Raw genomic sequence first — 12,627 nt, forward strand, 5'->3', positions numbered from 1 at the left:
AAGTTTGGTTGGAAGTTTCTTTCGGTAACCCAACGGCTCTTTTAAGAGCCACCTAAGTGTCTCAGAAAAAGAGCTCTAGTGCACAGTCCCCAAGCAAATTTAGTGCGCTCTCAAGCCATATCTTGCTCCGTATTAGTCTAAGTTGAATCTCAAGCTATCCGTCACAGCCAGAAGAATGAAGGGCTTTTAAGGATGCCCAGGTGATTTCTAGCACACCGGGTTTACAGAGCCCTTTAGTTTTGCCTCTATCACAACCACCTGGGAGAGCTCTTTGGACCTACGTGGATTCCCCAAACCAGCGACAACTACCCCAAGGCCCTTGTCCCAGGTTTGAAGCGTGTACTACGTGCTTCTTGTTTATTCAAACATCTCGTGGCCAGTGTAATATCCAAAGGGAGGGATGTTACGTTCTGGGGCCAATATTGCCAAAGCGGCCTTTTCCCAAATTGGATAGGCCTAGGAAATTAGGCGGAAATAACAAAGTATGCAGTTGCCAAACTCATGGCTTAACCACACCCTGTTTCCGCAGGAGTGGCTAACGAGCTGTTCATCTCTGGGAGTGACGCAGACCCCGCAGGCACGGATAACGCCCAGGTGGGTAACCCTCCTTCGCCTCTTGCAGAACCATAATGAGAGGGCTCTGAAAACTCAGGTTGTCCTTGCTTTACGCAGTGCCTTACCCCGAATGGACTGTGGGCTGGGCTGTCTGCTAGGTTTAGGCCATAGGACAAAGAGCTTAGATGCAATGGAATTTTAGAGCTGAAGCCCAAAAGCCCTTCCTCGGTTTCTATAGAAATAGAGGCGCCCTGATTGGATGTTATTTGAAAATTACATTCTGTGCATATGTATACATATGTGATCTCACTCTTGCCCAAGCTAAAGTGCAGTGGCTCACTGCAACCTCGACCTCCTGAGCTCAAGTGACCTTCCCTCCTCAGCCTTCAGAGTAGCTGGGACTAGGCCTGCCACCACACCCGATCCCTGCCTGCTAATACATTTATTACTTACTTTTTCATTGGGGAGTTTATCTTTTCCAAAGCACACAGAGGTATTCAAGTAAATTATAGATGAATACTTTTGATTCTTAGAGTGGGAAAGACCTTTCTAGCTATTTCTCAAAACCCAAAAGCTATTAGAGACAATTTTGATAAGTTTAATTGCATAAAAATAAAGACAGCCTAGCAAAATTCATCAAAGGAAAGTTATGAGACAGTGACTATCTGGAAAAAATGCATTTTGCAACTCATATTACGAAGGGCTAATCTCTGATAATCTATCTGATAGACAGATGTTCTGTAACCAGAATAAACTATTATTCTTTCACACAATGTAGTACCATGGACCTGTGGAAAGAAATGAACTCTGTGTCCTGTTATGGATACCGCTCAAGGAAAGACAGCAAAATGAACAATGGTACAGAATATGTATGGATATCATTATCCTATGAAAGGGTGGAAAAGGTGTATATATATTTTTGTTGTTTGTATTTGCATAAAGAAACGGTAGGATAGCGTATGGAACTTGACTTCTAGGTGTATATTTTATCTCAATTCTGATTTTGAATCATAATGTTATCTATTAAAAATAAAATATGTGATCAATGGTAGTTTAGGTCTATTAGCATTTTGCCCTAAAGTGTTTGTATGTTTTTCAGATTGCATTATTTTATTTAATTTAATTTTTTGAGTTGGAGTCTCACTATATTGCACAGGCTGGAGTGCAGTGCCATGCTCATGGCCATCACAGCCTCGACCTGCTGGGCTCAAGTGATTCTTCTGCTTCAACCTTCCAAACAGCTGGAACTATAGGTGCATTCCACCATGCATGGTTAATTAATTTTTTGATTTATTGTAGAGATGAAGTCTCAACAAATTGCCCAGCCTGGTTTCAAACCCTGGGTTCAAGCAATCCTCTCACCTCAGCCTCCCAAAGTGCTGGGATTCCTGTGGCATCCAAGCCCATCACGTCAAAGATGGCAGCAAACACCAAGGCAACAGGTGCTTCAAGCAGCCCAGCTCAGATTGCATTATTATAATTTTACCACAACTTGTAATTTTCAGTATTACTTTTTACCTTTTGATAAAGAAATCTCACTTCTGTGAAACTATTCTGAGATACACTTGAAAATGACTGTGTAAATCCGCTCTCGTCCGTGTGTCGTGTGTGTGTGTGTGTGTGTGTCCCCCGGCGCCACACACCCAAGACAAGTTTCCTATGTTGCCCAGACTGGTCTTGAATTTCTGGGCTCAAGCAATCCTCCCACATCAGCCTCTCATTTTTAAAAATTCAGCAATAGGTGGCCGGTTAAACTGTGGAATGTATATACAATGCACTATAGGTAGCTGCAAGACCACCATTTTACGAAACGATCATTTAGTAGTTAATACTTCTTTTTTAATCTAGCATATATTCATGATTTTAATTTTGTTAATTTATTATCTCACTATTGACAAATGAGGGAAAAATGTGAGTAGCAGTTAAGCAGCCTGCAACTTAAGTTAATTTAAGCAACTCATAAACCTACCTATGAAGCAAATTAGAGATTTTATTTATTTATTGTTGTTGGGGGTATTACTGTGTTGCCCAGGTTGGTGTTGAACTTCTAGCCTCAACATGATCTTCCCACTTCTGCCTCCCAGAGCACTGGGATTACAGGCATGAGCCAGCATGCCTGGCTCCAGAAAATTGTAGATTTTAAAATTGATTCTGGATGCTTAAAACCCCTCTTGTTGAAAAAATTTTCTTTAGTAGAAATTCCAACATTCTCTAAACTTTTTTAATCGGACAGCATAACATATAAATAGAAAATTATAACAAAACAAAAATGCAAAGCTTAGTGGATGAATACAAAGTGAACACCATTGTAATCACAAGTCAAAAAATAGAAAATTTGTATGCCATTCTCAGAGCCTCCTCATACTTGTTTCCAGTCACAAATCTTTTCATCCTCCCTAAATATAACCACTATCGTAATATCTAACACTGTACTTTAGTGTGTTTGTTTTTGAAACTTATATAAAATGGAAATCAAATAATATGTAGTCTTTTGTATCTGGTATCTTTCACTTAGAACATTAGATTTGAACAGATTCATCTGTGTTGTTGTATATAACTGTGACTAATTCATTTTTATTGTTGTATAATGTCCCATTTTATTAATGTGCCACAGTTTAGGTATCTATTCTGTAGACAAGATATTTGAGTTGTTTCCCTTTTTCAAAAACCATTACAAACAATGCTGTGAATTTTTCCGTGCTATGTGTCTTGGTATATATGTGCATACATATCTGTTGTTTGTATACTTAGGAATGAAATTGTTGGACCACATGTTAAACTCTTTATGAAAGTGGTTATACAAGTTTACATTCATTGTAATGAAAAATGAAATAAAAAAACCCACAGATATAAGCAGACATGGATGATCCTTACAAATCTAATATTTAGTGAAATGTAGATAATAGATGAGAATTCCTGTTATTCCATATCCTTCCCAGAAGTTTTTTTGTTTATTTGTTGTTAGTGTTATTAAAATTGTTAATTTATTTTTTTAAATGTTAGTCATTGTGGAAAATGTGCAGTAGTATCTCATTGTGGCTTTTTCATCTTTTGCCCATTAAAAAAAAAAAAAGAGCTTATGTATTAGTATGCTTGGGCTGCCATAACAAAATACAAGGCTAGGTAGCTTAAACAAAAGGAATTTATTTTCTTGCAGTTCTGGAAGTCAGGCCAGAAATCCTAAATTAAGATTTCAGCAGATTCAGTTTCTAGTGAGGGCTGTCTTCTCAGCTTGCTGACGGTCACTGTCTTAGTCTGTTTTGTGCTCCGTAATTGAATACCTGAGACCAAGTAACGTATAAAGAATAGAGATTTAATTCTTACAATTCTGAAGGTTAGAAAGACCATAGTCAACAGGACATCTGGCAAGGGCTTTTATGCTGTGTCATGGTGGAAGGCAGGAGGACAAGAGAGCCAAACTCATTTTTATAACAAATCTACTCTTGAAATACTCATTCCACACAATTCAGTTCATAACAGGTTGTTTGTGTTTTCTTGCTGGTTTAAAGTAGCCATTTTTTTTTTTTTTTTAATTCTGAGCATGAGCTCTTTGTCTATTTTATGTGGTTGCAGTTACTTTTATTCTGTGACTTGTGTATTTATTATTTTAAGGATATCTTTAGATGAATCAAAGTTGTTAATTTAATATATTCAAATTAGTCACACTGTCCTTTTATGCCAGAGATTTTTGGATCTTGTTTAAAAAATCATGTTCTATCCCAAGGTCATGAAGATTTTATTTCATAATATCTTCTTGTGAAATTAGAAGAACAGTACATAGTTCCCAAGACTATCCTCACTTCTAACACCAGTTGTAAGTTGGGGGAGTGGCTCCCAACTATTTTTAGGTTCAATGATTTGCTAAAAGGATTCACAGAACTTGCTGGAAGTTGTCATACTCACAGATACAGTTTATTATAGGATACATAGTTTACTGTAAAGAGTTTAGCATTTGACCCAACAATTTCACTCCTAGGTATACAAACAAGATATGTGTGTACATATATACTGAGACACATATGCAGGAAAATTCTCAGCATTGTTTGTAATAGCTAAAAATGGGAAACAACTCAAGGGATACAGGTTAAAGTCATTCAAGGAAAGAAGCATACAGAGCAGTATTTTAATTTTTTCCATATTCTGTTCTCCCCTGTCTGCAGAAAATATGTTTAAATCCTAAACATATTTTCTCACTTCAGAAATGTGGCCTTATTTGGAAAAAAGGTAGTTGCAGATTGTCATTAGTTTAGATGAGATCATAGTGGAGTACAATGAAATGATGACTTATTAGAAGAACTAGTATCCTTATAAGAAGATGACTATGTGAAAACAGAGATACAGTGAGAATGCCATGTAATGATACAGGCAAAGATTGGACTTCTGCGGCTCCAATCCAAGGAATGTCAAAGCTTGTCAGCACACCACCAGAAGCTAGGAAGAGGCAAGGAAGGATTCCCTATAGGTTTCAGAAGCACAGATCTAAGGACACCTTGATTTCAGATTTCTAGCCTCCAGGACCGTAACATATTTGTTGTTTTAAGCCACCCCAGTTTGTGGTACTTTGTTACAGCAGCGCTAGAAAACTTATACAGGCAAGTTCCAAATGTGGGGTTCCAGTTGTTCTTTCCCAGTGACCTCATGGACAGTGTTACTTTACCAGCATTAATGTGTGGCAATATACATGAAGTACAGTTCTCACCCCACCCCCCTTATTTACAAATAATTTGCTCCAGGATGCCTGAAACCGTGGATAATACTGAACACTATATATACTATTTTTTTCCTATACATGCATGATAACATTTAGTTTATAAATTAGGCACAGTAAGAGATTAATAATAATAATAAAGTAGAACAATTATAACAATACATTGCAATAAAAATGTGAATATTTATGAAATTTACCATTTAATATTTTTGGACCACTATTGATTGCAGGTAACTAAAACTGTGGAGAAGCTATAAATGAAGGAGAACTACTGTACTAACAGTCAAGGAAGCTCACCTGAACCTCAATGTCCAGTTTTCATTGGCACTTTATGGTTAATTGCTAACATGACTGATGTTTAGCCTCCGGAGTCTCCAGAGGTAAAGCAGATGTGGTGTAGCTCAAAGCTCCAATTGTAAGTCACATTGTTGACTGGTAGCCACTCACTCCAGATTACAAAGACATAGAGACATTTTTTTATCAGGGAGGACATTCCAAGGGCCTTAGAAATCACCTCCTAGTAGCTAAGGGCAAAGGCTAAACCTCTTTTTAAGTAAAATTAATTTTTTAACTATATATTTTTAGAAGCTTTATTATTTTGCTTTTCTATTTAGATCTACTGAAATTGTTTTCTGTGCGTAGTATGAAGTAGGGGTCAAATTTGATATTTGTTCTTTTTGTTCTTTTCTTTTTGAAAGGATACACAATTGTCCTGATAATATTTATCTATTAGAGTTCCTTCTCCATTGTTGTATGGTGTCTTTTTATTATAGATTTTAAAATTGATTCTGGATGCTTAAAACCCTTCTTGTTGAAAAAATTTTCTTTAGTAGAAATTCCAACATTCTCTAAACTTTTTTAATTGGACAGCATAACATATAAAAAGAAAATCATAACAAAACAAAAATGCAAAGCTTAGTGGATGAACACAAAGTGAACACCATTGTAATCACAACACAAGTCAAAAAATAGAAAATTTGTATGCCATTCCCAGAGCCTCCTCATACTTATTTCCAGTCACAAATCTTTTCATCCTCCCTAAATATAACCACTATCGTGATATCTAACACTGTACTTTAGTGTGTTTGTTTTTGAAACTTATATAAAATGGAAATCAAATAATATGTAGTCTTTTGTATCTGGTATCTTTCACTTAGAACATTAGATTTGAACAGATTCATCTGTGTTGTTATGTATAACTGTGACTAATTCATTTTTATTATTGTATAATGTCCCATTTTATTAATGTGCCACAGTTTAGGTATCTATTCTGTAGACAAGACATTTGAGTTGTTTCCCTTTTTCAAAAGCCATTACAAACAGTGTAAATCAATATCCTTATTTGTGGGGCCTATCCCCTTTCTCTGTCTGTCTATTTTTGCACCAATACCACACTGTCTTGATTATTGTCACTTTATCAGTTTTGATATTCAATAGAGCAGGTGATCTACCTTGTATTTCTTTAAGATTGCCCTGGCTATTCTTGGCCATTTGTATTTGTATATTCAATATAAACTCTGTCAATTTCTACAATAAAACTTGTTGGGAATCTGATTAGAATTGCATTGGATTTATAGATCAGTTTAGGGACTGAGTCTATGACCTCAGTGTCCAGCTATACTATGGCCTCAGCACTTGAATCTGAGAATTGTCCAGGTAGGGAGCTTTCCCTAAAACAACTTCCCTAATACAACCACAAATAGTGTTTCATGTCATTATGTATTTTAGTTTTTTCTCATCTGAATTCCCCTCTCTTCTTTAAAAAGTCAAAGAATTGTCCATCTTTCAAGCCCTAAACAAGCTTCATGAACATTTACTGAACCCATTGCTTATAAAATCTAATAACACTTTGCTATACATTATCATTAATTGTCCACCAATTATTTAATTATCGATCAATATTGTTTCTTTAGTGTTGGGATCATTTATATTTATTTATTTTAGATTGCATATTTCTATATTACATGGTTATTACTTTTTTTATATTGAGTAATAGTTCAGAAGCCCACATACACAATTTAGCTGTGGAGTCAAATGGAATGAATGTTGCAGACCTGGAGGCAAGAAACAGTTACATTAATTTTAAGACAGACAATTGATGTACAATTAGAGCAGGAGAGTAGCAGTACAATTGGAGAAAATGATGGGTTTAAGAGATTTAGGAAATTGAACCAACAGCTTAGATGTGGGGATGAGAAAGGCAACACAGTCAAGGATGACACCACGCTTCTTAACCTGAGCAACAAGGTGGACGGAACATTCCTTCATGAAGAATGGGAATCCTGAAAGTAAGGTGTGTCAGGTTATGTGTTGATTCTTAAAGAGCAAGAAGAGTAGAGGGCCTGAGGCAGATCCTAAGATGCCCAGTATCTGTGGTGAAGGTAGTGGGAGGCAGATCTGCTGGAGAGATTGCTAATGGCAGCATAGTAGAACACCATGAGTGTGTGATGTCCTGGAAGCTGAGACAATATTATGTTTGGGAACATTTAAATGATATTTTTGACAAGCAGCTGGAGGCCAAGTAAGGACTCCCATGGGAGTGAGAAATTCCAGGCAGCCACAGTCTTAGGGAAGCACCCACACTTTTGCAGGCTTTATTACCATCACAACCCCACCATGTTCTTGTAGTGAAGAACTGAGAATGATCTTGTGGCTCTTGTGGGGAGAGGAGAATAATTATTATGAACTACACCCAGAACCTTCTTCAAAACAAAGACCTACTTTCCAGAGAAAACACTTTGCCAGAGTCTTATGTCAGTTGGAGAAAGGGAACTTCTCCCACTATAGCCTCCATCTGGCTTCCTGTCTCACCTAAGGGAGGAAAGATAGTCAACAGGAGTCAGAGCTTCATAGAAATAAATGGGAAATGGTGAGCCAGGGAAAGCAGAGGTCTGCAACTGAGGAGATAGATATACCATTACAAACACTTGTGCAGGTCACAGCACCAGATATAGGCCTGCTAAAAGTCTGAGACTTAACCCTATGACTATAGAATGCCTCCTCTCCCTCACATCATCATGGCTCCAGTTTAATAGCAGTGGTTACTGCTGAAAGAGCTGAAAGGCTCATTCTCTCTATGAGGTCAAGAGCAGAGACAAAAATGAGAATGAGATGAGTACCAATATGTAGAGATGCCTGGAAGACAAGAAAGATAACTTAAAAGGCACTCTGGATTTAGAAATAGGAAGTCATTAGTGAGTGATCTTGTCAGTATTGGAGGCAGAGGAATAACAAGGGAGAGAAGGAAGCCTTACTATAATGGGTTGAGCCTAACTCAAAGGTGATGAACTGTGGGCAGGGAGCACACTAACTCTCCCACAAAGTGTGGCTTTGGAAAAAAGTCAGCAGCAGGATGAGATGTGGGAGGGAGGCAGTATTTTTTTAAAACTGGGAGAGACTGAGCTATGTGCAAATAATCAGGACAGGTTGTTAATAGAGGGGAAAGATCAAGGTAGGAGAGAGGGCAGATGAAAATAAGTGTACAATATCTGAGTAGGGAAGTGAAGGGATATAAGCTGTAAGCATATAAATTGGTCTTGACAGAAGAATCCTTGATCTGCTTTACTTAATACTTGCCCAAACCCAGATCCATGTTCTGCTTGTCTCTGATCTGCACTGTGACCCAGCAGCCCAGCTTCTACAGATGGCATTAATTGGGCATCCCTACCCTCTGGCTCCAGTGGGACTTGGCCAGTGATAGGCCCAGCAGGAGTTGAGATGGCCAAAGAGAGAGATCATCTTATACCCTACTTCTCCTCCCGTGCTCCTGATGAACAACTCTCGCTCCACAGACCCAGCATTCCACCCGTTCTGGTTACAGGATCCCTCCTCCTGCCTCTTCAGGCCTAAAGGAGTATCAGTCAGGATGTAATCAGGAGCCAGAAACTACACTGAAATTGAACAAAGAATTTTATGTAAATGGTTTTTCATTGGTTATAAGAGGATGGAAAAGGCTAAATACTAAAGTATCAAAAATAATAATGACAGAAAGCAGCTACCACCTCTAGGGTTGGGAAAAACAAAAAGATTCTTTGAAGAGATCCCCAGAACTATGACCTCTGAGGAATGGATGCTGGAACACTGGTGTCAGTATGAGCATAGAGAAATGAAGAGGCTGATTTTAGGAGCATGGAGGATCTGCACTGGAGCCAACTACTATTACTGGATTCAACTACCACTGCCAGGATGAAGACCCTTGCTGTGGTGATGTCAACACACATGAAAATAAACAGGAAGTACAAAGTCTTTTTCTCATACTTCCAGTCTTCTAATCTTCCTCCAGTTCTTCCTATTAGTAGGGCCTGGGGGAGGCTGCCTGCAAAGTAGAACTGGAGAGGATAAAAGAGACTAGGTCTTCATAGCCAGCACAGGATAATATTGGAATGCCACTGTTGCTGATTTGGGGCTTCTTCATATCTCTTTTGCCTCCTTTAGCTCTGTCACACCTTAGTAAATAGTCCCTTCATTAATTCCCTTTGTATATTCTTTTGTTTAACTTTTTTTGTATGGAATCCCAATGTGGCACTTCCATTTTACAAGATGAAGAGTAAAAGATGATATGCTAATTACCTTGATTTGATCATTACACAACCTATATGTACATTAAAACCTCACATTGTACTCCATGAAGTTGGTTTCTACCATGATGGTTTTATTGCCCTCATAAAGGTGGTAATGAGGTAGCAGCTGAAAAGTAGGTGCTTGAAGGTGTTGGGAGGTTCAAAGCTTTGAGAGAAAAGAATGTCTGAAACAGCTGCCATACAGCATATAGGTCCCATGAAAGTAGACTGTGCTTATTCACCAATGGCTCTTCAGTACCTACACTGAAGCCTTGCAAAGTGGATGCTTACTAAGTTTTTTTGTTGAATGAGTACAGTGGTAATAGAACATACCTGACAAACTCAGTGGGACTAGTGGGCAGCATAGATGACCCAGGTGAAGACTGCAACCATGAATTTATAGTGATCAAAAAATTCAAAGTCAAGTGTTTTTCTTCAGCCGTGTACAAACATCTGAGTATAGGTATAGGATAAAGTTTACTCACAATTGAGATGTGGTTGTGTCTAGGTAATGAAAAGGCCATGAGGCAAAGGAGTTGAAGATATGGAAACAGTATTTGAAGTAATGAGTAATGGAAACTTGTTATGGGGAGGCAAAAAGTGGCAATAGGAGGGGACAGAGATCTGCTCTTTGAACTGTCCTATGCCTCCTGGGTATACTCATATATTAGAGTGAATTCAATTTTCAACCATCACTAAAATTTTATGGCCAATTTTTCTATACCCACACTCAACTTTTATTACTTCTTGCAAGTGATTATGCAAGTAACTGAGAGTAAAAATCCATGACTACCATTTGAAGTAAATGTAAAGGTCATCTGGATAGCTTAGTGACTCTTTACTGAATGCCAGCATCTTTGCATATGTGATTTAAATCTAGGCTCTGGCAACACCATACACTATTCTTGGTCTTGAATATCCAAACTTAAGGAGTAATTAATCTAGGGGTGAGGGGGTCAAGAGTCCTAAAACTGGAAAACTGGAACCTTTACTTATTAGAGAGTCTTGGTGCTGAGGGGAAGAGATCTGTTCCACTAGAACTGAGGGGCTCTTTCTGCCCCTCCTGACACAGTCTGAGAACCAGAGAAGCTGGCCAACTTATTTCTTGAGAAAGAGCCATCTTTGTTCGCCTTAAAATGTTCATAATATTTTAAGTTATTCCTTGTCAGTAATTTAACCTATTTATGGACTTGCCTTATGATTTTTACCTTTTCCAACTGCACCCAGTGCACAAAGAGCCTATTCCAGGATGGACATGGAGATTTTTTCCTAAAAGATAAAACTCAGAATAAGATTTGCAGCTAAAGAAAGTCTTCCTAGAGACAATAAGCTAATAGTCCCAGACAAGTATGAACAGGCATGACACTGCAATGTCAGGATGCAGGGCTTCAAGAGGGTGGAGAATGGAAAACCAAAGAGAAGTGTTTATCTGGAACAAGGAGCAAAAGAATTATGAATGAGGATTTTCTGGTGTGTTTCTAGATTTGCCCAGCAGAGGGAGGTCGCTGGTTGATGGCAGGCTGGTAATAGACTGACTATTTTACTCCTGTCTACTACTCTACCTTGCTGAAATATGGGAGACAAGGTGGTGAAGGTTTTGTCTTAACACCTAGGAGGGCTTTGTTTGTTCTAGTAGCTAGAAGACAGAAACATCAGAAAGAAGCTTTATAAGATTTTCTGCTGTTTGAGGATGCGTGAGCTGTCAGTAGGTCAAACTAGTCATTGTGTTTGTGAATTAATTATATAATAATCTAAACAATGCTACAAATCTTCTTATTAGTTTAAGCCTCTGTCATATTTAATAATGGAGGGCTCTTAATGTTTTCTTTGGATCACAGTCACTAAAATATAAGAGAAAAATGTTATTTGCTTTGGGACTTTTAAATATTTAGCCTAACAGATCTAGCCAACATAGAAATCTGCTGATTAAATACTGGTTCTGTTAGAGTAGTATCAGGCAACCCCCTCGGGTCTCCTCCCACTGTGGGAGATTTTCTGTCTTCTCAATAAATCCTACTTTAAGATAAATACATAAACAAACAAACAAACAAAAAATAATGGTTCTGTCCTTGGCTAATGACTAGAGGGTAAATTAAAGTGAACTGCTAGAAAAACATGACAAAGCTAAGCAATGTTAAAATGGCCACACGTTAATTAAGATTATTTCATTAAATTCATTTTGGCATTTTTACCCTTTCAAACAACATCTGAAGAAAATATAGTCACATGTTAACCTTTATAATCTGGGGTCTGCGTAGGCATAGTTCCATTACATTCATTTTTGTACTTTCCCATCCAAAACCTCTCCCCGGAAAACGCCGTAACTGCAGATGACAGCTCCAAGGATAGCTCTTCCTTAAGCTCTGTACCAGCCTGGCCCCCGCCCTCCTCGGGCTGCCCGCCCCTCCCCATTTCCCGTCCCAGCCCATCTCACGCGCCCAGTTTCTAAACTCCGTTTTTCGCCGGTCGACCCAGGCATGTGGTCTCCATCTCCAGCATCCGTGTATGCCACCAAGATCAGCTCCTTGCCGGGAGCGCTCGCCCTTACAGGAAAGCGAGAGACGCATCCGTGGCATCTAAGGCCTCAGCCCCTCGGCCTGTGAGAAAGTTCCCAGGCCCACACCACGCCTGGTGTGGGGAGCGATCTGTCTGGTGAAAGGACGCTGGGTCTGAGAGGAGAGAGTCCGCCAATCAGAGGCGCCAGGAAACAAGCCTCTTGTGGGGCGCCCAGGCCAACTGGAGGATGCAGAGGGCGCTGGTACCCGCACAGCTAAGAGGCTAGACTTGCGCTGCGGGCGGGGCTGC

This window comes from Carlito syrichta, unplaced genomic scaffold, assembly GCF_000164805.1.
Source record: "Carlito syrichta isolate Samal-C Ts95f unplaced genomic scaffold, Tarsius_syrichta-2.0.1 Scaffold315921, whole genome shotgun sequence".
Taxonomy (NCBI): Eukaryota; Metazoa; Chordata; class Mammalia; order Primates; family Tarsiidae; genus Carlito; species Carlito syrichta.